The sequence below is a fragment of the Hibiscus syriacus genome, unplaced genomic scaffold (assembly GCF_006381635.1).
Source record: "Hibiscus syriacus cultivar Baekdansim isolate YM2019G1 unplaced genomic scaffold, ASM638163v2 tig00000205_pilon, whole genome shotgun sequence".
Classification (NCBI taxonomy): Eukaryota; Viridiplantae; Streptophyta; class Magnoliopsida; order Malvales; family Malvaceae; genus Hibiscus; species Hibiscus syriacus.
Genome location: NW_024061773.1, coordinates 527,526 through 551,814, shown reverse-complemented (window position 1 = coordinate 551,814; position 24,289 = coordinate 527,526). Strand labels below are relative to the sequence as shown.

Below are 24,289 nucleotides of genomic sequence, written 5' to 3'. Positions count from 1 at the left end.
TATGAGCCCTTTATGGTTCAGGTGCATTAGGAAGGTGTTCAAGAACCTTTACATCAGAATAATTCTAGATTCAAATTTACTGAGAGCGATTCCATTACTCAAACAATCAGGGTATTTAAGATTATGCGTTGAATTATCAGGATTTTGAGTCCAATTGAACCAACGATCCCAACACGGCAATACTTGTCAATCTTTCAGAATGAGGTACTTCATTATTATTCACTTCTTATTACTGACATTACCAATTGATATGATCAATATCAGAATCATCCTTGATCAGTTCTTGAGGAGATAAATATGTATTCCAATGGTAATTATTTCTTTTATGTATTGCAACGATATCAATAATGTCGACATGCTTGATCTGGAGTTTAAAACCCTTGAGGGCAGTACAACATATAAGTTCATCACTGTTTCCAGACTTGTGTGAGTCATTCACTTATTTATAGTACTTAGGTCATTTATTAGTTAAGTTTATCCCGATCACTTTGGAGTTTCAATAGTAATTCAATCATTTCATAAATTCGGATACATACAATTCTTCCATTCAGTTCAACTTGGTCATATAATATAGTCATTTCAAGAAATTCAGATGTGTAAAGTACTTTCGATAATTCAGTCTCTGGGTGTTATCTCAGAAAATAGAAAATTCTAGGTCATTTGGTAAAAAAGATTGATTTATTCTTTTCAAAGCTAAAGGGTATTTAGTTATTCCAGTGTTTAGACATTCTTTGGGTCATTTTACACTTCAGGGCATTCCAATATAGATCTAAAATTTTAAATCGATGATTCCAAGGTTCAAGTGGATCAAGACATAAGTTCTTAGGTCGTATCCCTTATCATAGCCAACCATAGTCCTTTTCACATTTTAAGCGTATTATCGTCATTTCATTCAATTTTTTCAGTGGCATTACTCCCGATAAATTAGACTTCAAAATATTCTAGTTCCTTTAGAGTTCAGGTTATTTTGGTCATTTGAACAATCGTGGTTATTTCGTAGCTCGAAGACATTTTAGTAATTTCTTTCAATCCAAACAATATTCACTTTTTATGATAATTACTCAAGTTTATCCTTTTTAGGTTATTCTTCACCATCAGAGAAGTCTTGGTCTTTTACAGTACAAGGGCGTTTTCGTAATTTTTACCCATAGGGTTATTTTTGGTAATTTCCAACCAATTCTGGTATTTAACCTTTAAAGAAAATTTATCAAAATTTTCAGATCTTAAAGTAAATTTCATTTATTAATGAATCACTGAACTTATAATTATTTCTGATCGATCTTCCAGTTTCTTACGCAAATAATCTGAGTCAAAATCGATTTTTGAATTTTTATGGTATTCAGATCGAGTTTAGAAATAATTTACTATATAGATGAGACCCATCATATTCATTCATGTACCTACCAATTTCCAACATGTTCCAAAAAGCATGCATAAGGTAGCAATGTAATACTTGGCTTTTCATGCCATATTGATCGACCATTTAAACTCCATTCGATCGCCATCAAACTTTAATTCAATGTCCAATAATTCCTCGAATACATAGTGTAACACCCTAATTTAGGGGCTAAATTTAAGAAATTATAAAGTGGTGGATTTAATTGGTATTTTTGAAAGAAACGGTTGATTAAATTGTAAAATTTCAAAGTTGGCAGACCGTTTTAAGAAGTACAGGAAATTCAGTGGTTAAACTCATAGTTTACCCATTTTTCTTTTGGAATGAATTATAACCCCCTCCCATATGTTTTTCTGCAGATTATCATTTCCCTCTTCTCCAACAACCCTTCTTCCAACTCCGATCTATTCACCGTTCGAACTCCGATCGACGAGCTGAAACCACCATCGTGTTCGTTGTCAACCAAGGAACAAAACCCCTCAAACCTTTCGTCGTGAATCGTTGCCGTTTGTCGTTAATTTTAGTCGAAAGTATCGTCGGTAATAACTCGATTTCAATTGGTTTTTGGTCGATTCACGACGATCCGATGATCCGTTTACGACACCTCCCGCACCATCGTGTTCCTTGCAATATTCTGAGTCTATCGGTGTCATCCTTGGTCTCCATAGACGGCGGCGCGTGAGGAGGTGAAGCGGTCAAAGTTTCCGATTCGTTGAAATCGAGCTCTCCGCCGTTCAAAAATTTGAACCGAGCTTTGTAAGTATCTCGAAATCGCTTAAAATAATTTTTAGGATTTTTTTGGGAATTTTCCGATATCAGGGCACTGTTCACGCACCCCCATGCGCCGCCACTACGCGTGGGGAAGGAAAAAGTGACCGGTTTAACCTGTTTTGACCGGTCATAACCCGACCCGACCCGTTAACCCGACCCGACCCGTTGACCCGTTGACCGTTGATCGGCGTTGACCACTGTTGACCAAAACTTTGACGGGCTTTGACCGGGCATTAAACGACCTTTGACTTTGACTGAGTATACCTATCCTGACATTTTTTGACGTTCCAAATCCGATTCCGCAGTCTGTTTTTCGAATTTCAGACCTGAAGGCCTCGAAATTGGCAGTCAAACCCATTGACTTTGATTTTGACCAAAAATTTCAAATTTTCAAAAAGACATATTTTATGCTTTCGACGTCCTGAATCCGAATCCAAAGTCCGTTTCGCCAAATTCGAACCCGGTAAGCTGTTTTTGACTGATTTATCACCCGATTCGATTCGTTTATCGCAATTAAGCTCCGTTTTTTATATAATTTATGTTGATATGTATCTGAGGAATTATTGGAAGTTGAATTGAAGATCAAAGGCGTTCGAATGGAATTTTTATGGTCGATCAGTATTGCATGAAAATCGAGGTAATACTTTAATACCTCTTCATGCTTTATGGAACATGTTGATAATGGATAAATGCATGGACATATATATGATTGGTCTATTATTTCTGTTTGATTATGGGTGGATTCGAACCGAATACGGTTTAAGTGATAAATTAGTTAAGACTCTATTGAATTACAAGTTATATGATTGAGTGATCAAGAACCAGTCCTGAATATGTGAATTATAATTTATCTCATTAAAGGTACTTGGATGATAAATTATGAGAATACTCTGGTTTGGTAAAATTACGAAAATACCCCTATGTTGTAAAATGACAAGAATTGTCCTTAGAAGTTGATTAGTAACTCTGAAAGGACATATTGATCTGAGAAAACTACAAATGTGCATAAGAAATGTTTTTTGCTTAGAAAATTTGGATAATTGGTTTTTAACCCTAAAAGGGTTTGTATAAGATACTATAAGTCTGTTAAGGAATCATTTCGAGATCAAAGAATGTTCGAGAAAGCAATTAACCATTGGATCTCTAAAGTATAATTATTTTCGCTAAGAGTTAATACCGAAATTATCTGATTAAGGAAATACGAAAATGCCCTTGAGAGGTAAAAATAGTCCAAGTTGACTCTGAATGAGGAAGTAAGATGAGAAGTTGTTTTTAAACCGATAAATTACTGATTTGATTGTTGAGATCCTATTTTTGTATGGAAAATTTTGATAATCCGTTAGTAACATCTGAGAAGGCATTTAACTTGGAAATCTCCGACTTCAGTAAGTACGTGAAGAATAATAATTTATCGATGGTGATATTTTGTAAGAATAGTTCAAAGGGACTGACATAAATGATAAGTTGGAATTAAATAATAAGACCGAACGGAAGAAAATGATTGAAATATTCTAGATTTATAAAATGACCAAAATACCCCTGGAATGGAAATGACTCAAGAATGTCACCAAGCTCAGGAATGAATGGATATACTCAAGCTTTGAAATGAATAGAAAAACGTTGAGCACCAAAATGACCAAAATAACCTTATTACCTAGAATAAGTAAATATCTTGGATTAATTAAGAAATCCAAATAAACATAGATGTTGTGCTACCAGTAAAAGTTATGGAACGCAGCTTAAGTGATCAACCAACGTTAGTGCTATATCATTACCTGAATGATATAAGTACCACTTGAATGTTTGTTCATCTTCTTAAATTTTGATCGATGATAATTCTGGAAGTACTTGACACAGCTCAACTCTAGAGCACATACAGTACTAATAAGTGGGTATTCGTGAGTTAAATCAACCACGAATCCCAGAATGACTTTATTATATGAATAAATTGAACTGAAATGAAGTACAACATGTATTTGAAATTCAGAAACGTCTGAATTATTCTGGAAAACTTTAAAGTAATCGGGATAGACTTGCTTACTAAACGAACTAAGTAACATCAATGACTGAGGATTAAATAGGTGATTGGATGAGTTTGGAAACACTGTTGAACTTACATGATGAATTGTCCTTTTGGGTTATGAGCCATGGATCAAGTACGTCCGTATTTCCTGATATTGTTAAAACGTGGAAATGAAATAAAGACCGTTGGAAGATTTATTCAGTGATGATTATAGGGATGATCTATAGATATGCATTATGGTATTAAAGAGTGAATACACTGGAAGGATAATGAATTGACTTGTTGACATGCATCAGTTTGGGAGTTGTGTAACTCGAGTTGTTTGATAATATGATTGATAGTCATAGATTGTAAATGACTTGAATCTTCGATTCTATATTTCATCTAAAATCACTTCGGTCATGTTTGAAAAAGCAAGTAACGCAGAAGGAAAAGATTTTGAATACCTCATTTGGTTCAATTGAGCTGAAATCCTATGAATTCAAAGTATATTCCTGAATACCCCTGATTGTTTGGGTAATGGAATCACTCTTAGTAAATCTGAATTTAGAATTATTACGTATAAAGGTTCCTGAATGTTTTCCTAATGCACACGAAAATATAGTGGGATTCTAAAGTATCAACCTTAAATGTCTGGCTAGATCGGTTCGTAATCGATTCTCCTCAATAGAACCTTGTTCCTAGAATTTGAACAAATTTAATAAGTTTCATGTTATCCATAATGATAACTACAATGGCCTCTGAAAATACTTGGATTCTCTAGTGTGTTCCCTATTTATTACTGAACTGTTTTATTTGTTTTAAAATGTGGTACACTGAATTCTATGGCTCCTGTTTTATTGATGCACCAATTTATTGTGATGTTTTATGGATTAAGACGACTATCTGATTTTTGGTTTGAACTGGTATTTGATTACCATGTATATGGATTTATGGAATTTATGTCACGGTGCAATTGTATTTTTGATACGGATTTATAAAGTACAGCTCTGATCAAGCTGGAAAACTTTGACGGACCTAATGTGACTCTTGGGTAGGCTCACGGGCCCCAAGATGTTCCATTAGGTTGGCTCCCTTTTGCTGTGTGCTTAGGGTAAGCCCTATGGACTTACGAACTTAAGGATACAGGCCCCAAAGCCTATCCTTAGGTTGGCTTCCTTTTCGCTGTGTGCTTAAGGTAAGCCCTATGGACGCAGTTCTAGGAACTGCGGATGGTGTACAAGAGAATGGTTTAAACTACAAGTTTTAAAAGTTAAATTTCATTATGATTTTATGAGATTTACTGAACTATCATTTGATAAGTGTACCTATTATGATTTTATTGCACTGTTGGAACACACTAGACATCCTATTCGATCTCCTAAAAATGTCATACTTTGAATGCTTCCTATGAACTGTGTTTTTCATGGCTTCTACTCGATGAACTTCTAAGGGAACCCAGATTAAAAGAACTCCCTTACTGATGTTGATAGCTATACTGGTACAATTCTTTTAACCTGCAATGTTGATAGCTTTCCGAAGCTCACTTTATTACTCACCATTGCAGGTTAAAAGAATTGTACCAGTATAGCTATCAACATCAGTAAGGGAGTTCTTCCGGCATTGCTTGTAGAGTATGGTACATGTGATTAGGGGGCATGTAATTATATTTTGTTTTATATCTGATTTTGAAAAACCAGTTTTATTTCTGAATAATAATAAATCATTTTATGATTTGACATGTTTTAAGAAAAGTTTTAAAATTTCTGCTATTTTAACGATGGGTCGCTCCGGTGGCCCTAATGTGACACTCTAGATCGGATCGGGCTACCCGCATCGGTCTGAGGGGGTTACATTTAGTGGTATCAGAGCTATGGCTTGAGTAAAAAATTTTCAAGATAGACCGGCCGGTCGAATGTCAAAATATGTCTGATCAGTACATGCCCCTAGACTGCAATCGTACCTCTCTAAGCCTGAACTCCAAGGTTGAGCCCCTATATGTATCGAGTAAATCGAAGTTTCTATCCGTTAAGGCTATACTTGTACAAAAAGGAATACCAGTAACATCTGTCTAAACGTTGTAAAGTACCTCACGAGCCTTGTGAGAGTTATTCATATGAGAAATTCTGACTCGACTCCAGAAATGATATTGGGATATGCTGCTGCTCTATGAGCCTATTCACGTAACCAAAGGCTGAATTGATTTCACAAGGATAAAGTTGTTTTGATTATTTACTTGGACTGAGGGAGAATTCTGATGAGATTGATTACTCGAGGAAATTTTCGTTCGGATTCTTTTATTGAAATGAGGAAAAGTTATGATAAGAATGTATGCTCAGCTGGTTAAGGATTAGTGGAGGATCCGTACTTTTGTAAAAGCTACTTAAAGATGTGAGAGAACTGATGGAAGTTTCATTTATGCAATAGTATGACATGAATGAATTTCGAGGACGAAATTCTTTTAAGGAGGGGAGAATTGTAACACCCCAATCTAAGGGCTAAATTTAAGAAATTATAAAGTGGTGGATTTAATTGGTATTTTTGAAAGAAACTGTGGATTAAATTGTAAAATTTCAAAGTTGGCAGATCGTTTTTAAGAAGTGCATGAAATTCAGTGGCTAAACTCATAGTTTACCCATTTTTCTTTTAGAATGAATTATAACCCCCTCCCGTATGTTTTTCTGCAGATTATCATTTTCCTCTTCTCAAACAACCCTTCTACCAATTCCGATCTATTCGCCGTCCGACCTCCGATCGACGAGGCGAAACCACCATCGTGTTCGTTGTCAACCAAGGAACAAAACCCCTCAAACCTTTCGTCATGAATCGTCGCCGTTTGTCGTTAATTTCAGTCGGAAGTATCGTCGGTAATAACTCGATTTCAATTGGTTTTTCATCGATTCACGATGATCCGATGATCCGTTTACGACACCTCCCGCACCAGCGTGTTCCTTGCATCGTTCCGAGTCTGCTGGTGTCATCCTTGGTATCCGTAGACGGTGACACGTGAGGAGGTGAAGCGGTCAAAGTTTTCGATTCGTTGAAATCGAGCTCTCTGCCGTTCAAAAATTTGAACCGAGCTTTGTAAGTATCTTGAAATCACTTAAAGTAATTTTTAGGAATTTTTTTGGGAATTTTCCGATATCAGGGCATTGTTCACGCGCCCCCACGTGCCGCCACTACGCGTGGGGAAGGCAAAAGTGACCGGTTTGACCTGTTTTGGAACTGTTTTAACCGGTCATAACCTGACCCGACCCGTTGACCGTTGACCGACGTTGACCACTGTTGACCAAAACTTTGACCGGGCATTAAACGACCTTTGACTTCGACCGAGTATACCTATCCTGACATTTTTCGACGTTCCAAATCCGATTCCGTAGTTCGTTTTTCGAAATTCAGACCCGAATGCCTCGAAATTGGTAGTCAAACCCGTTGACTTTGATTTTGACCGAAAATTCCAAATTTTCGAAAAGTCATATTTTATGCTTTCGACGTCCTGAATCCGAATCCGAAGTCCGTTTCGCCAAATTCGAACCCGGTAAGCTGTTTTTGACTGATTTATCACCTGATTCGATTCATTTATCGCAATTAAGCTCTGTTTTTTTATATAATTTATGTTGATATGTATCTGAGGAATTATTGGAAGTTGAATTGAAGATCAAAGGCGTTCGAATGGAATTTTTATGGTCGATTAGTATTGCACAAAAATCGAGGTAACACTTTACTACCTCTTTATGCTTTATGGAACATGTTGATAATGGATAAATGCATGGACATATATATGATTGGTCTATTATTTCTGTTTGATTATGGATGGATTCGAACCGAATACGGTTTAAGTGATAAATTAGTTAAGACTCTATTGAATTACAAGTTATATGATTGAGTGATAGAGAATCAGTCCTGAATATGTGAATTATAATTTATCTCATTAAAGGTACTTGGATGATAAATTATGAGAATACTCTGGTTTGGTAAAATTACGAAAATACCCCTATGTTGTAAAATGACAAGAATTGTCCTTAGAAGTTGATTAGTAACTCTGAAAGGACATATTGATCTGAGAAAACTTCAGATGTGCATAAGAAATGCTTTTTGCTTAGAAAATTTGGATAATTGGTTTTTAACCCTAAAAGGGTTTGTATAAGATACTATAAGTCTGTTAAGGAATCATTTCGAGATCAAAAAATGTTCGGGAAAGCAATTAACCATTGGATCTCTAAAGTATAATTATTTTCGTTAAGAGTTAATTCCGAAATTATCTGATTAAGAAATTATGAAAATGCCCTTGAGAGGTAAAAATAGTCCAAGTTGACTCTGAATGAGGAAGTAACATGAGAAGTTGTTTTTAAACCGATAAATTACTGATTTGATTGTTGAGATCCTATTTTTGTATGGAAAATTCTGATAATCCGTTAGTAACATATGAGCAGGCATTAAACTTGGAAATCTCCGACTTCAGTAAGTACGTGAAGAATAATAATTTATCGATGGTGATATTTTGTCAGAATAGTTCAAAGGGACTGACATAAATGATAAGTTGGAATTAAATAATAAGTCCAAACGGAAGAAAATAATTGAAATATTCTAGATTTGTAAAATGAACAAAATACCCCTGGAATGGAAATGACACAAGAATGTCACCAAGCTCAGGAATGAATGGATATACTCAAGCTTTGAAATGAATAGAAAAACGTTGAGCACCAAAATGACCAAAATGCCCTTATGACCCAGAATAAGGAAATATCTTGGATTAATTAAGAAATCCAAATAAACATAGATGTTGTGCTACCAGTAAAAGTTATGGAACGCAGCTTAAGTGATCAACCAACGTTAGTGCTATATCATTACCTGAATGATATAAGTACCACTTGAATGTTTGTTCATCTTCTTAAATTTAGATCGATGATAATTCTGGAAGTACTTGGCACAGCTCAACACTAGAGCGCATACAGTACTAATAAGTGGGTATTCGTGAGTCAAATCAACCACGAATACCTGAATGACTTTATTATATGAATAAATTGAACTGAAATGAAGTACAACATGTATTTGAAATTCAGAAACGTCTGAATTATTATGGAAAACTTTAAAGTAATCGGGATAGACTTGCTTACTAAACGAACTAAGTAACATCAATGACTGAGGATTAAATAGGCGATTGGATGAGTTTGGAAACACTGTTGAACTTACATGATGAATTATCCTTTTGGGTTATGAGCCATGGATCAAGTACGTTTGTATTTCCTGATATTGTTGAAACGTGGAAATGAAATAAAGACCGTTGGAAGATTTATTCAGTGATGATTATGGGGATGATCTATGGATCTGCATTATGGTATTAAAGAGTGAATACACTGGAAGGATAATGAATTGACTTGTTGACATGCATCATTTTGGAGTTGTGTAACTCAAGTTGTTTGATAATATGATTGATAGTCATAGATTGTAAATGACTTGAATCTTCGATTCTATATTTCATCTAAAATCACTTCGGTCATGTTTGAAAAAGCAAGTAACGCAGAAGGAAAAGATTTTGAATACCTCATTTGGTTCAATTGAGCTGAAATCCTATGAATTTAAAGTATATTCCTGAATACCCCTGATTGTTTGGGTAATGGAATCACTCTTAGTAAATCTGAATTTAGAATTATTATGTATAAAGGTTCCTGAACGTTTTCCTAATGCACACTAAAATATAGTGGGATTCTAAAGTATCAACCTTAAATGTCTGGCTAGATCAGTTCGTAATCGATTCTCCTCAATAGGACCTTGTTCCTGGAATTCGAACAAATTTCATAAGTTTCATGTTATCCATAATGATAACTACAATGGCCTTTGAAAATACTTGGATTCTCTAGTGTGTTCCTTATTTATTACTGAACTGTTTTATTTGTTTTAAAATGTGGTACACTGAATTCTATGGCTCCTATTTTATTGATGCACCAATTTATTGTGATGTTTTATGGATTAAGACGACTATCTGATTTTTGGTTTGAACTGGTATTTTATTACCATGTATATGGATTTATGGAATTTATGTCACGGTGCAATTGTATTTTTGATACGGATTTATAAAGTACAGCTCTGATCAAGATGGAAAACTTTGACAGACCTAATGTGACTCTTGGGTAGGCTCACGGGCCCCAAGATGTTCCATTAGGTTGGCTCCCTTTTGCTGTGTGCTTAAGGTAAGCCCTATGGACTTACGGACTTAAGGATAAGGCCCCAAAGCCTATCCTTAGGTTGGCTTCCTTTTCGCTGTGTGCTTAAGGTAAGCCCTATGGACGCAGTTCTAGGAACTGCGGATGGTGTACAAGAGAATGGTTTAAACTACAAGTTTTAAAAGTTAAATTTCATTATGATTTTATGAGATTTACTGAACTATCATTTGATAAGTGTACCTATTATGATTTTATTGCACTGTTGGAACACACTAGACATCCTATTCGATCTCCTAAAAATGTCATACTTTGAATGCTTCCTATGAACTGTGTTTTTCATGGCTTCTACTCGATGAACTTCTAAGGGAACCCAGATTATTCCTCCCACTGGTATACGTATGATTCAATAAGGAAATTATGACTTCTTATTTATCTGCATATCATGTAGCATCATCTGGTAGTTCTATATTACTGAGCTTTCCGAAGCTCACTTTATTACTCACCATTGCAGGTTAAAAGAATTGTACCAGTATAGCTATCAACATCAGTAAGGGAGCTCTTCCGGCGTTGCTTGCAGAGTATGGTACATGTTATTAGGGGGCATGTAATTATATTTTGTTTTATATTTGAGTTTGAAAAACCAATTTGATTTCTGAATAATAATAAATCATTTTATGATTTGACATGTTTTAAGAAAAGTTTTAAAATTTCTGCTATTTTTACGATAGGTCGCTCCGGTGGCCCTAATGTGACACTCTAGATCGGATCGGGCTACCCGCATCGGTCTGAGGGGGTTACACATAGCAAATAATTTTACGTTCGATACTGAACTTAATGGGAAAACCAAATTTGATTTCGAAGATAAATCTCTAAAAAATGGCTTACCGGGTGCGAGTTTGGTAAAACAGACCTTGAATTCTGACTCAGGATGTTGAAAAACATAAAATAAGACTTTTTGAAAATTTTAAATATTTTGGTCAAAGCGAAAGTCAATGGTCAGACCGGTCAAAGTTAACTGTGAGTGAACGGTATGACCGGTCAAAGTCAACAATTGATTGGTCAAAGTTAACAGTCAGACCGGTCAACGATTCAGGTTAGGTCAACCTGGTTCGAGTCAGGTCAACCCGGTTCGGGTTTTCCTGGATTGGTTCTAGAAATTTCCTAGATCGGTTGGAGACCACCATGCTCACTGTCGGTACGTGGCGGCACGTGCGACGGTGACGGGGTTTGTTTCCATTGGTTGATCACTCCACTGTCTTCTACACACTCCAAATTACCAATATCAACCCTCAATTTCAACAACATAAGTCAAACATTCACCGGAATCTTCAATCAAACTTACCCCAAATGGCGATCGATGATGGCGCGTCAACGAGGAATGAAACTAGTCTGGTTTTCTTCACACAACACCAGTGAATGTAATGGAGGTGGTGGTAAGGTGAGACAGTGACGGAGGTGGCCAGAATTGATGAAGATATACTTGGTGAAGGGGATTTTTGATGAGGGTTTTCTTGGCTCTTCCACGATGAACGACGGTGATTAACGACAAGATATGGTTTGGGTTTTGATCGGGGTAAGGTAGCGGTTGTTTTAGGGGCAGCGACGCTGACTATTACGGTCGGTCGATGGTAAAATCGGGTGATTAAGGAGACGTGTGTTAGGGATTTGGGTTGTTAATTTTGGGGAAAATTGGGGTTAACCGATCGGGGGGAGTTTATTTTTCATTGAGTAATAAAAATGATAAAATTCGGCTTCAAGTCCTTGAATTTCCAGCACTTTATAAAGTTGTCTATAAGTTTCAAAAACTTATAATTTGACCCCCTAAATTGGGGTGTGACAAAGGAGGTGTTGCGGGGTCGGGAGATCGAGCAGACACTCAAATCACTTCGCGTCAATATGTTATAAAGGCTCGGGAGAAATACGAGTCAACTAATGTATTCTCATGTATTTTTACATTATTTTCCATTATCATAGTTGCATTAATAAACTAATATTCGTCATATTCATATATTTGTTGGGATTCCATAAAGGGAAAAGAGTTTTCGAGTGAATAAATGAAAATAAGATGTTTGGATGTGTTGGTAGATATTGTGTATCGCCATTTTCCGATAGAGATTTAAGGAAAAGTGTTTTTTGCTAACTTAATGGAACTACCTTTTAAGGAGTTTGATGTAATTCAGAGAATGGATTGGTTGCCGGAATACAATGCAATTTTATGGTGTAAGATTAAGCAACTAAAATTACAAATGCCTTGTGAAACCAATATAGTGGTATTTTGAGAGGAGAAAATGGATAACATTCGAGTGATTTCATCCTTGACTACCCACAAGCTTTTGATCCAGGGTGGAGAAACTTTTTTAGTTTATATGATAAACTTGAAAATACCGCCCCTGAGTTTAGAGAGATTGCAAACTGTGAAAGAATTCTCAGACGTGTTTCTTGAGGAATTGTATGGATTACCTCCATATGGAGATGTTGAATTTGGGATAGAGGTGTACCCAAGAACCTCCCCTATGTCTATAGCTCTTTACTGAATAGTGCTAACTGAACTTCAAGAATTGAAGACCCAACTTCAAGAGCTTCTGAACAAAAGGTTTATTCCTCCAAGTGTATCACCTTGGGGAGCCCCCATATTATTTGTAAAGAAAAAAGATGATTCTTTGAGGTTATGCATCGATTATCGGAAATTGAATAAGGTGATGGTTAAGAAAAAGTATTTGCTTCCAGGAATAGATGATCTTTTTTATCAGCTCAAAGATTTGAAGTGTTCTTAAAGATTGATATGATGTTAGGGTATTACAAATTGAACGTTAAGGAGGTAGATATTCTGACATTTGCCTTTAGACTCGGCATGAACATTATATTCCCTGCGATGTCGTTTGGCCTTACAAACGCTTCCGTAACTTTCATAGACTTGATGAACCACATGCTTCAATCTAACATGAACCAATATTAGTGGATTTTATAGATGATATCCTAGTGTATTCCAAATCATAGGAACAACATGATAAGCATCTCTGGATTGTGCTATAAATCCCCCGAGAAAAGAAACTTTATGCAAAGTTCAACAAATATGAGTTTTGGTTACATGAAGTAAATTTCTTTGAGCATGTAGTTTCAGTAGAAGGAATCTTGTTTGCATATCCCAAGTCCTTCATTTCAAATTCTCTAGCCAGTTGTGCCTTCAACTCTTCAATATGATCTTTTTTGGGTCCTGCAACCAACATATCATCCACATACAACAACAATATAACAAAATCGTTATCACCAAACCTCTTGAAATAAGCATAAGAGTCTGCATTAAGTTTGTTGTATCCAAGGCACATAATGAAGGGATCAAATATCTTATACCAATACATCGGCGTCTGCTTTAGACCGTAAAGAGATTTGTTCAACCTGCAAACCAAGTTTTTCTTTTCTTTTTCTTCAAAACCTTCAGGCTGGAGCATGTAAATATATTCTTCAAGATTTCCATGAAGAAAAGTTGTTCTAACATCTAGCTGCTCTAGATGTAAGTTTAATGTAGGACACATTGCCAAGACTACTTGAACTGTTGTAGTCGAACCACGTGAGAAAAAATTTCATTGAAATCAATACCTTTTTTTTGAGCATATCATTTGACCACCAGTTTTGCATGATACCTCTCAACTTGATCTTCACCATTTCGCTTGATTTTGAATACCCATTTGTTACCAATTTGCTTCCTTCCTTGTGGTAGTGACACAAGGTTCCATGTATTATTTTTATGAAGGGCTTCGATTTCTTCTTGCATCACCATCATCCACAGTGAAACATCTGAGCTGTTTATTGCCTCATGGTATGTTGATGGCTCACCGTCCTTTGTTAAAAGGTAGTATGCAATATTACCTTCTATAACATAATCTGAGTTCCAATTGGGACGTCGTCTCACATGATCTGATTGACGAGTTGTTGGAGCTTCAGAACTCTCTGGTTCTTGTTCATCATGTTCTGGTTCTGCTTCAGAAGAATCTCCTTGTTCAAGCTCATTTTCCACATGTATTTGTGTAGTATCTGACTTTTCAACACTATCATATTCTTCTTTTCTTTGTAGTTTATCTTCTACAAAGATAACATCCCTGCTGATGATCACTTTACGGGCAGTGGGATCCCACAAGCGATACCCCTTTACACCATCAACATACCCCAATAATTTGTATTTCCTGGATTTTAGATCCAACTTTGAAATTTCTTAGGAGTTGTACATCACGTACACAATACTTCCAAATACATGGAGGTTTGAATAATCAGCTGGTTTACCAGTCCACATCTCCATTGGTGTCTTCAGCTCTATTGCAGTTGATGGAGCTCGATTCACCAAATAACATACGGTATTGACTGCTTTTTCCCAGAATGATTTTTCTAGGCCTGCATCCCTCAACATTGCTCTTGTTTTTTCTAACAAGGTTCTGTTCATCCGCTCTGCCACTCCATTTTATTGAGGAGTGTTCGCCACTGTGAATCGTCTTTTGATGCCTTATTTCCTACAAAAGTCATCAAATTCTTCACTTGTGTATTCTCCTCCATTATCTGTTCTGAAACACTTGATCTTATTTCTAGAATCAAGTTCCACCAGCGTTTTGAAGTTTTTGAAAGTTGAAAACACATCTGACTTTTTCTTAATAGGGTACACCCAACATCTCCTGGAGTAGTCATCAATAAATGAGACAAAGTATTTTGTTCTGCCTAGGGATGTAACTGGTGCTTGCCATACGTCACAATGAACCAATTCTAGAACACTTTTGCCTCTAGAATTTGACGTGTTGAATTTCAATAGGTGCTGCTCACTTATTATGCAATGCTCACACAAAGTAAGTGATACATTTGTTAAGCCTGGAAGTAGCTTTTTCTCCACAAGGACTTTCATTCCTTGTTCTGACACGTGTCCAAGTTTTCGATGCCATAGCATTGCAGAATCTGAACTACATGAGGCAACAGAGGCTTCTGCTTCTAGTAAAGTCTCTCCCTTTAGCATGTACAAGTTTGCAATTATCTTTTTGCCTTTTAGTACCACAATCACTCCACGGAACACCTTCATGATTCCTTTCCATGTTTCAATCTTGCTTGCATTATTATCCAACAATCCGTAAGATAATAAATTTTTCTTCAGGCCTTTCACGTGTCGCACATCTCGAACAACTTTAATTGTTCCATCATACATCTTTAATTTAATGGTTCACACGCCAACGATCTCTAAGGCATGATCATTGCAACTATGCACAGATCCTCCTGAGACAGGCTCATAAGGATGAAACCATTCTCTTCTTGAGGTCATATGATATGTTTCTCCCGAATCAATGAACCATATATCTGTAAATTTTTTTATTCCTTCCACGGTGGTTGACGCTTCACAACATAGGGCATCTCTATCATCTGAAGTGTTTGCGGTATTGCCTTGTGGATTGGAGTTTTTATTTAGACTCTAACAATCATTCTTCAAGTGATCCTTCTTTCCACAGTTGTAGCACTTTAAATTCTTTTTGCTTATCGACTTCGATCTACCATGTTTGTGACTGCTACTTTGGCCACATTTTGTTGATCTCCCTCTCATCGTTGTCAACGCTTCTTCTTGTTGCAGATTTACTTGTCTGTCTTCCTTGTTCTTACGCCGATTTTCTTCTTGTAGAACAACAGCTGCAACGTCATCGAAGACTAGACTAGTGACATTATTGTTTGTCAAGTTGATGATAAGGTGATCATACGAATCAAGTAGACTTTGAAGTAGAAGTTCAGTACGTTCTTGTTCTCCTATTGTACATCTTAACGATGTAAGCTGAGAAAATAAAGTGTTCAGTGTGTTTAAGTGCTCCGTCACTGAAGTAGATTCTGGCATACGGAGAGTGTACAATTTCCTCTTAAGGAAAATTTTATTGTGCAACGACGTGGCCTCGTACAATTTGGTGAGATGATCCCATATATCCTTAGATGTCTTCTTCTCCTCGATGCTTGACAATACTTCATCTACTAATGCTAGATGAAAGTTTGTCATAGCATTTCCATCCATCTCGATCCGTTTGTTGTCATCTGTGAAATCTACCGGCCTTGCACTAATAGTTGCTAGACAACCGTCTTTCTTCAGTATGGCCTTCATCTTCAATTTCCACAATGAGAAATTTCTTCCATTGAACTTTTCAATATCAAATTTCGTTGTCATAGCTTCTATTACGGATAGCTCCCACTATTTCACTATCGTGATTAGTTCTCTAGAACCTTCAAAGAATAGGTAATACCTTCTATTTTCTTATGTTGGAGGATCCACCTTTTGGTGGCAACCACAAAGACAATAAGTAGATATTATACACTCAAATCTGGCTCTGATAACAATTGTTGCGGAAGACGACTATCGGATAGAGAAAAATCGCAACTGATAATTTGAGAAAATAAAAATGAAAATAAAGAAGACACAAATTTTATGTGGAAAATCCCTAAATAATATAGGGTAAAAATCACGGGCAACGATAGAAGAATTTCACTATGAGAAAATAGGAATTACAACTTCTCTCGATCTACCAAGGAGAAAACAATTACAACTCTCTCTTGATAAAAAGGAGAAAACAACTCTCAAGAAACTCTCTAAATTCTCAAGTATTGGGAGAAAGCTAGAATGATTTGGGATGATTTTGAAGCTAAATGGGTTAGGGTAATTATAGTTGAAGCTTAAGGACTAATCTTGTAAATACCCTAAAGTATAATGACTAAATTTGATATTTTACCCATACCTAAAAATCAACAAAAACTGCCGTGAATGACCATGCACCATTCTTTTCTAAACTTTCGGTGCATCTATTTAATTCCACCGAAAGCCATCGAATTAGCCATATGTTTTTGACTTTTCAACAGAATGTAGTCTTTTTACCATTAGCTTGCCAAAAAAAAGTAAAATCTTAGCAAATTCAAAATAAGGTGTTATTACTCGAACTTCATCCTGAAATTTTTTTAGGAAATGAGTTTATGACATCTCTCTCCTATTGCAATAGTTGGGAAAATACATGGGCAGTTTTCTTTGAAATGGTAGCCTTAAATTTTTAGCATTTCTTTTCTTGCTAAGATTTTACACTTTGGGTTAGTTAAAATGCTAGTTTTATTTTGGTGTTGTTTCTTCTTGGGCTTCATAGTGATAATCAGGTGAATACTGAACCCAGTCTGATGCTAACAAATTAGATAAGTGATTTTGTTGCATGCTGCAGATTCTTATTGAGACAGGTCATATAGGGAGGCAAGCTAGTGGTTCTGTGATGGCAACTGATGGAGAAACAGTAAGTGCTGATTACCTTGTATACATGTGTAATGTGTTCCTATGAAAACGTATTCAAATTCATTGCATTAAGATTTTTTTTGAATCTATTTTTCACATGTTAAACGAAATAGTGGAGGCTTATTATTTTTTTTTGTAGATTGTATACACATCTGTTTGTTTGTCAGATGTTCCAAGCGAGCCTTCTGATTTTTTTTCCTCTTAGTGTTACTTATCAAGAACGTTTTTCGGCCGCAAGTCGGACTAGGTGTGTCTTTTTCTATCCTTTATTCGTTATGTTAATTAGTTGAAATGAACCTATGTATCATGCTTAATTTTTGTTGTTGTTGCTTCAGGGGTGGTTTCTTTAAACGAGAAGGGAAGACAAAGGATAATGAGGTACTGGTCACTGTCCAACCATGTAAAATTTTTAGACCCGGTTGACATATGAAGAATTTTTGGAACTATGGTCGCTAACTTACTATTTTTAGACCCAGTTGACATATGTAAAAATTATTATGTTAGGTTAGGAACAAATTTTCGCTCTTGATTTTGTATGCTTAGGACCATACTTATGATATTTCAGTATAAATCACTGCTGCTACTATTCAGTGTAGGAAGCAAGTTTAATGTTCTGTTCTCTGTACCTTAAGTATAACATTTCTTGTTTGCACTTGTTGGATGTTAATGGATATTTGGGAACTCTTTGAGTCTCTGTTATCTTTTTAAGCAGGAATTGTGAGATCAAATCAATAGTTCCATATGGAGTTTTTGTTGAGATAGCTCCAGGGCGAGAGGTACATATTTTTATCCAGAAAATTGCACATTTTTTTGTATGAAAGTTTGATTATTTTTACAGTCACCTTATTTCCAAGTTTAAGGAATATGTAATTTGTTTTACATAGAAAGTTTTCTCCTATGCTTTAACTCACATTTCCACTTGTTTTTAAGTGAGGTTCGAACAAAGAGCGTGACTACTCTTATCAAAGTTATTGATATGGATAAAACATACATATATACGCATTATTATTGGTGGTACCTTTCGTAGTTTTGTGTATGACTTTGAATTGAATCAATTGAGTAAAGTATTGGACCAAGAGCCTGTGTTGCTTGAAATACTATCAAATTTATAAAAAGAATGTGTAAGTTTTTTAATGACGAGAACGAGGAGATTCAAACATATAAAAAAAATTCTGCTTTCTCAGGGATTTTGCCACATTAAGGCAGAAAATGTAAGCATAGTTTTTTCATTTTTTTTATTTCTTTTATCCTCAACTTGCAGATGCATTATCATTATAAGCTACTCAAATTATTATTGGTTGTCACTTTTTCCATCATAGGCTGTTAAAGTTGGCGATCGTGTTGATGTTAAACTTATCGAGGTAAGCAACTTATTTTTGTCTTGTTAATTCAACGATAAAACTTAAATATGGCGAATGATATTCACTTAAAATTGATTTATCCATGCATTTTTCTGCCCTGCTATATTCACTGTTTATCATGCAAGTACATTGCTAATTGTTAGGTGGTGATATCTCATTTCTATTAAGTGTCAGGTCTCCTTTGTTCTTGTTTAAAGTAGGGCCCCTCACCTGTCACCAATTGGTTTTAGGTTCGATGCTTAATACGGTATCCAAACCCAAGTTTTGTCACCGGTGTCTCCGGAAAAGATGGAGAATAGTCAATTATGGAATGGAAGTGTTATGGTTCTGCTGACAAGAATTTCCATCTCCGATCAACGTTGTGCCAGAGGTGACAAAATAGCTTCCTTACATACAAGAAACAGAGGCAATGCCTGTGGAAAGCAGTCGATTTTAATTAGTGGAAGGAAATAAGTTGGTAGAAATGAACTTTTTGTTCATCCTAAATTCTAGTGTTTTAATTTACTTAGGATTAGGTTTTATGTTTTCAACCTAAATTCTGGAGTTTCAATTGGTAGAAAATAATCATTGTTGTTACTAAAGGTTATGAGTTCGAGCACTGACGGTTGCAAGGGTGATTGGATGTTTATTGTCAAATGGGTGAGAGTATTTATAACATATATTACTTTGTAATCACATTAGCTTAATCCAAAAAGAATTACTTAGGATTAGGTTTCATTTGTTTATCCTAAATTCTAGTGTTTTAATTTACTTATTATTAGGCTTTATCTATTCATCCTAAATTTTGTGTTCTAATTTACTTGGGATTAGATTTTATCTTTTTAAAAGATAAGATAACTTTTTTCAGGATATAAATATTAAAAAAAATATATTTAGTTAAATTTTACTTTTGTAACTTGGGAATGCTTCTAGTACGCCTATAAACAAATCAAACTATTCGACGAGAAGTTCGTTTATGTTAGTTCATTTATTAAACAAACAAACATGAATAAAATCTAATGTTCGTTTAATTAAATGAACAAACATGAACAAAGGGCTCGTTTGTCCATTTACGTTCTTGAAGGTTCGGTAATTTGTTTGTTTATGTTCGTTCATATATGTTTGTTTATGTTCGTTAGTTTATATTCATCCCAAACTCCAAACTCGTTTAAAATATTAAGACCTAATAAATTTTAATCTTAAACCCATTACATTTTAAAACTTCATAAATTTTAAACTCGAATAAAAATACCCAAATTAATTAAAGAACATAAATCCTAAAATTGTTTAGAAAAAATAACTTTTTTCAAATACAAAACCAATTAATTTTATGTTCATTTACACTCGTTCCTTTGTGTTCGTTTACGTTCTTCGGTTGTGTTCGTTTATCATTTTATCAAATGAACATGAACAAACACGAATAACAAATTTCGTTCTTTTGTTCGACTAAAGTTAAATGAACAAACTTATAGGCTTAGCTTCTAGCAATGGAAAAGTGATTTTCCACTCGATAAGCAATGTTAATCACTCAAAAATTGATTTAAAATCATGGTTGGAAAAGTGACTTTTAACCTAACCTCACCAGCTCAAATTTCTAGCTTGTGAAAAATCTTTTTTGGGTGAAATAATATTTTTATCCTCAAATACTATATTTTCAGTTTATAACATAATGTCTAAAATAGACATTATATATTTTTAAAGGCTTAATAGAAAAAATTACAAAAATTATACTTTTTTTTTTCTATTTATGTGTAAATTTTTTTCCGATCAATCCAGATGTCTAAGTTACAAACGTTACCATTCTAAGTGTCTTGATCTAACCCTAAATTTAGTGGGTAGAGAAGATAAATTTTTGTCCTAAGGAAGGTGAGAGGGACGTCCGGGGGACTGGGAGGGAAGAGGGGAGAAGGAGGAACGAGGAATAATTGTTTTTTTAAAATTTTTATTTCTAAAATAAAAATTAAAAAAAATAAAATATGACATGTGTTATTTAACGGATTTTTAATGACTTTTATGGTCGGGGCACTTAAAATGATAACGTTTGTAAAGTTAGGTACCGAGATTAACCGAAAAATAGTTTAGACACCTAAATGAGAAAAACTATATAGCTTGGGTACTGATTTTTATATTAAGGAAATATTTGTTGCCCAAGTGGGAGATTGTTGGATTAAAATCTATAATTATGAGCACATATTTTTAATGTATATTTGTTATCATAAAATATGACATAAATTAAGTGACCAATTATGTTATAAAGTCATAAGGTATTAGAAGGGTCATGGAAATAAAAGTGTAGATACTATTAAAGTTGTATTTATAATTTGACGAGGGACAAAGTTATAAATACAAAAATAACTGATTCTTAAATCAGCTATGTAGAGGGGTTATGGTCCCAAAGAAATAGATCATCTCGTATTACTCTTATCCCTGTTAGAGATTTTATACTTAAGAGAATTATATATTCTTGGAAGATCACAACTAAATAAAGATTCAAAGATTTCAACCTATAGATTAATTCAGGTACGCTTCCGCAAATCTAGTTTATTTTATTCTTGATGGTTTGACATGATTAAATCCTAGATAGTTTTCATATTTATCATGGTTTGGTTCTAACAGAAATTCCTATATGAGATTAATACGAGATTTTATAAATATTACGAATTTTCAATATTTTTATTGATTATTTTTAAAATAATTTAATATAGGATGATACATTATTTATCATTAATTTGTTTTAAGTTCTTTGTGAGGGAGATCTTCACACTCCGATTTGCTTATTCATTATGATTAGGAAGGCTGATTAGATTCGAATATTGAGTTTGCCTAGTCAGTTGTGATTAGGAGGGTTTGTAGGACAACTATCCATCTATCTTCACCATCTCCATCTCCATCTCCATCATCATCATCATCATCAAATCGCTCACCATAACCATAGCCATCATTCAAGCCAACTCCGTACATACCAGAAGAATTTCAATATGATTTCTTTATATCTTTATTTATCTTTTATTTATCTTTTATACATTTTTGTTAACTATTATTCAACATCCTTTTAATATTCATCATCTTGTTTGATTTCTAGTAATTACATTCAAGAACCCTAAATTGATGTCAAAACCTCTTCTCACTCCGATCTCTTTCTTTGATAGAATCTAAAATCCTAAGCTTGAGTCTTCGAATTCGAGAAACGTTCATTACTCCACTGCCATCCCCTATCAATCATTCTATATTCATTTGCAAAACACTCGTGGGCTTAATCATTGTATATTTATTATGGTTTGGTTCTAACAGAAATTCCTATACGAGATTAATACTAGATTTTATAAATATTACAAAATTTCAATATTTTTATTATTTAATTGTAATATAATTTAATATAGGATGATGCATTCTTTATCATTAATTTGTTTCAATTTCTTTGTGAGGGAGATCTTCACACTCCGATTTTCCTATGCATTGTGATTAGAAGGGTTGGTTAGAGTCGAATATATAGTTTACCTAGTCATTACGATTAGGAGGGTTCGTAGGACAATTATCCATCTATCTTCACCATCCCTATCATCATCATCAAATCACTCATCATAACCATAGCCATCATTCACGCCAACTCTATGCATACCAAGAGAATTTCATTATGATTTCTTTATATCTTTATTTATCTTTTATTAATCTTTTATACATATTTGTCAACTATTAGTCATCATCCTTCTAATATTCATCATCTTGTTTGATTTATAGTAATTGAAATCAAGAACCCTAAATTGACGTCAAAACCTCTTCTCACGCCAATCTCTTTCTTTGATTGAATCGAGAACCCTAAGCTTGATTGTTCAAATTCGAACAACGTTCATTACTCCATTTCCATCCCCTATCAATCATTGTATATTCATTTGTAAAAAAAATATTGAGCTTAATTGTTAATATTGTTATTTAGGTGAGAACTTATTTGTGCGAACATAATTTATCTTGTGACGTATTTCTTTTGTTTGCTAAGTTTGTATTTACTCTTTTAAAGAGCATGTAATCAAGATTTTAGGTACAAACCTTAAGATATTTTAAGGTTATATCTTGTCCTTAAAGGTAGACAAATCTAGTGGATTTGAGAAATCCTTAGTGTGAATGCTAAGGTAGTGGATGCAAAGTTGGTTTAGAAGTCGAATCACTCTAAATTATTGTGTAAATTTTTTCTATATTTTAATTTCTTCCACACAATTTTTAAAGATAAATTTACCTCATCTTACAATATTTCAGTTGATCAAAAAATTAATAATTGATATCAGAATATGTATTTATCAACAGTTTAACAACCTTGATAAGGTCCTAGGAGATCTCTATCGATTTCTACATCAACATTGAAAATAATTGCAACTTCTGGTTCTTACTACATTGAAGATTCATAACCGATTAACAAGCCAAATTATTTCAATGAAGAAAATTATTCCTATTGAAAGAAACATGTGAAGCTCTTCATTCAAGTTAAGATCTAGGAGCTTAGAACACTACCATAAAGGGTTTCCTACAACAAAAATGATGGATGATTGGAGTGAATATGAGAAGAAGAAGTTCCAATTCAATGCAAATGCCTTGCACATTCTATTTTGTGCACTAGGCCCAGATGAATATGGAAGAATATTATCTTGTTTTAATGTCAAAGAGATTTGGACAAGTTCCAAGTAACTTATGAGGAAATCGATGAAGTGAGAGAAACAAAAATTAATCTTCTAAATCATAGCTATAATAATTTCAAGAAGAAATTGGATGAAGATGTCAAGACCATGACGAAAAGATTCTTTATAATTGTCAACAATCTTAAAGGATTTAGAGAAATCATCCTTAATGAAAAGCTTGTAAGGATTATGATTTATTATCTTCAAAATTCTTGGAAATCAAAGAAGACTACAATCATCGAAGAAAGTAACTTAAAGAATCTCATTCTTGATGAGTTTATTTGTTCCTTGCTCACTCATGAGATGATTGTGAAATAGGAGGAATAAGAAAAGGAGAAGAAAGAAGATAAAAAGCAAATTGGTGTTACTTTAAGCTCATCTACACAAAAGGAAAGTAACTCAAGTGAAGAAGGGGGAAAAGATGAAGAGGTGGTGAAGTTTGCTAGAAGATTCAAAAGATTCATGAAGTCCAAGGAAGTGAAAAAAATACATGAATCAAATAAGGGAAAAGGATCCCCTTATATGTTATGAATGCCAAAAATTAGGACATGACAAATATGATTGCTCTCGATTAAAGAAAAAGAGATTTAACAAACATAGGAGAAAGGTCATGTTCAATATTCAAGTTTGAAATATTATCAATTGATTATTTGAATTTTTTTGAACAATTTTTACT

At 34.5% G+C, this 24,289-nt stretch overlaps 1 long non-coding RNA gene across 1 annotated transcript in view; it reads left to right on the top strand.

Moving 5' to 3' along the window:
- Nucleotides 1–17,858, top strand: part of LOC120142095 — a 42,323-nt gene extending 24,465 nt beyond the window's left edge. The window contains exons 2-3 of the long non-coding RNA XR_005517822.1: nt 17,539–17,607; nt 17,746–17,858. This is a non-coding gene — a long non-coding RNA (uncharacterized LOC120142095). The remainder of the gene's footprint in view (nt 1–17,538; nt 17,608–17,745) is intronic.
- The last annotated feature ends 6,431 nt before the right edge of the window (nt 17,859–24,289 follow it).